Source organism: Mercenaria mercenaria, chromosome 6 (assembly GCF_021730395.1).
Source record: "Mercenaria mercenaria strain notata chromosome 6, MADL_Memer_1, whole genome shotgun sequence".
Classification (NCBI taxonomy): Eukaryota; Metazoa; Mollusca; class Bivalvia; order Venerida; family Veneridae; genus Mercenaria; species Mercenaria mercenaria.
In genome coordinates this window covers 26,500,197-26,503,126 of record NC_069366.1, presented here as the reverse complement: position 1 = coordinate 26,503,126, position 2,930 = coordinate 26,500,197, and the positions used below count along the sequence as shown (strand labels likewise).

Here is a 2,930-nt window from a genome sequence, read left to right as displayed (position 1 = left end):
TTTAATACTTTAGGTTACAGCTGAGATACGCTATATACCCTTGACAGCGTGGTTTTTCTGTGACCTTGACCTTTTTTCTATGGTCATTAACTATCACAACAACAATCTTTAAGTGCATGTGGCGGCCATCAAAAGTCTCTCTGTACTTATATTTACTAGGATTATGGAGTCAATTCAATATTTGTGTAACAGAACTCTGTTTAAGCCTGTGCTAGTGGGCGTGAGTGGTGTTGCACCTTCCATCACCTCTCATGAACAGACTTAACAAAACCGACTCTATTATTTTGCTTGGTTGCATTTTATGCTTCTAAAGGGTCTTCTTATAGATTGTATTAACCTGAATCAATTGAATTGTTCAAGCTATAGCTGAGGATCGTTTACCTTAACCCTGGCAAAACTGACCTTGCCTGTTACCTTCACCTTGGAGGTAAGGATCTGTCTCTTATGGAACAACTGTTCTCGTCATGCTTAACATTTTGTTATGTTTCATTGGAATCTCTAACTTGAATTGATTAAGTTATAGCCGAGACTCAGGTACCAAAACCCAAACCTAAACGACCTTGTCTGTGACTTTGACATTCGGTGTAAGGACCTGCCTCTTGGACGCAACACACTTTCTCATTACAACTGTCATAGTTTCATTGGTATCATTGAATTGTTTTAAAGTTATTGTTTTGACACGCTAACCCTGCTTACTTACATGATCTTGACTGTGACATTGACCTTGGGAGTTAAGGACCTGCTTCTTGCTATTGATACGCATCAACATGCTTAACATTTTGTGTAATGTTCCACTGGAATTCCTTGAATTGTTTAAAAGTTACAGCCAGTATAAAACTAACCTTAACCCAAGTGTGACCTTGACTTTTAAGGGATGGACCATCTACTTCTTCATTTCAATGGTTTAAAACATAGGGTGCTATTACTAAGTATCTCCCTTTGACGGTACAGACAAACGAATTTGGGCAAAGAACTGGATTCCACTGAGCATATATTATATACATGTATTGCATAAAATTGCACACACCATTGTTTAATTTTATACATGAAGTGCTTCTTGTGCATTACGTAATTTTCACTCAGTTTCAAACAGATTACCAGTTTTAATTAAACAACTACCCCAAAATAGTATTTCTTCACTAATTAGTGTACAGTGGCTGGCATTTAGTGTTCAATAAAATTAACTGGCGCATCTTTTAAGCTTAAGTATGTGATGTTGAAAGAGCTAATTTAATTATCAGCAAACAATATACATGTACTTTGAACAAAATTATTGTATTAAAAGCCTAAGAGAGTGGCACTGCAGACTTGTTTTCTAATTGTCACAGTATAGAACTTGAATATTTAAACGGGGAGAAAATGTGTAGGAGGCCGGATAGCTCAGTCGGTAGAGCATCGGAACGGTATTCCGAGGCCCCGGGTTCGAGTCCCGGTCTGGCTGCACATTTTTCTCACCCTGTGACATAATCATCATTATATAATGGTTTTGGATAACAATAAATGTTCAAAGTTTGACTTTTTACAATGATTATAAATAAAATACATGTAATTATTAGGTTCATTAATGTAGCCTATACAATGTCTAGTAAACCAAGTACATCAATGCTCTACCATGGGCCCTGCATGACAATGGGAAGAGAATAGAAATGTGCAGAGCGCGGCAGTCAAGTAGGTAATGTGCCAGCAGTCCAGAAGGGATGTAGCTAGTGAGATAGTAAGTCTGAACCCCGCTTGGGTCATAGCTACATCTCATCAGAAAGCATTGTCCAGCAGCTGGTTCCAAGGTTATAAACAAGAGTTGTCAGAGGACATTAACGCTCAACTATTCAACAGCTATGTCAACTGAATGAATATAAAAGACGGAAAAGGGGCATAACTTTGTAAAAATGCAAAATAGAGTTATGGCACAAATGCAATGCATGTCAGATCATCACAGTGAACAAGTATGTGAAGTTTCAATCAATTCCAATCAGTGGGTACTGATATACCAGCTTACATACAACAAGAGGGTCATGACCCTGGATCACTCACCTGAGTTATGTTGACAAGTGTAAAAGATCAGGTAAGAAAGTCAAATGTAAGTAAGCATTGAAATCTTTTCCAAGTTGTGTGAACATGTTTCAAATGTCAAACTGATGCTAAATTATTAAGAAAGTAGGTCAGTAGGTCATATTTATGGTCAATGAAAGTCAGTTTTAAGATCGTTGTGCAAAACTGTATATGCCGTCCAAAATTCAAGCCTGTATCTTACAAAACAAGAAAGTAGGTCAGTAGGTCAAGGTCACAGTTAGGTGACCCCTAATCACTCGGGGTCATCAGGTAATTATAATATTAAACAGTCTAAGAAATATGATCTGATAATTTTTGAAGTATTTTTTCCTATATAACTCATATAACAAGTGACACCCGGGGCGGGGCCTCTCTTCACCCCAGGGGCATAATTTGGACAATCTTGTTAGTGGTCCACTACACAATGCTACATACTAAATATCAAAGGCCTAGGCCTTGAATTTTCAGTCAAGAAGATTTTTAAAGCTTTTTCCTATGTAAGTCTATGTAAACCCCCAGGGCAGGGCCTCTTTTCATCCCAGGGGCATAATTTGAACAATTTAGGTAGAGGACCACTAGGCAATAATACATACAAAATATCAAAAGCCTAGGCCTTGCAGTTTCAGGCAAGAAGATTTTTAAAGTTTTTTTTTTCTATATAAGTCTATGAAAAACTTGGGACCCCCTGGGTGGGGCCTCTTTTCAACTCAGGAGCATAATTTGAATAATCTTGATAGAGGCAATGCAACATACCAAATATCTATTTCCTAGCCTTGCAGTTTCAGACAAGAATTTTTTTAAAAATTTTCCTATATAAGTCTATGTAAAACTTGGGCCTCTTCACCCCAGGGTAATAACTTGAACACTCCTGGCAGAGGACC

At 37.7% G+C, this 2,930-nt stretch overlaps 1 non-coding gene across 1 annotated transcript; it reads left to right on the top strand.

Moving 5' to 3' along the window:
• The first annotated feature begins 1,369 nt into the window (after positions 1-1,369).
• Positions 1,370-1,441, top strand: Trnat-ggu (transfer RNA threonine (anticodon GGU)). Its single transcript has one exon. It is a non-coding gene; the product is annotated as a tRNA-Thr (tRNA).
• The last annotated feature ends 1,489 nt before the right edge of the window (positions 1,442-2,930 follow it).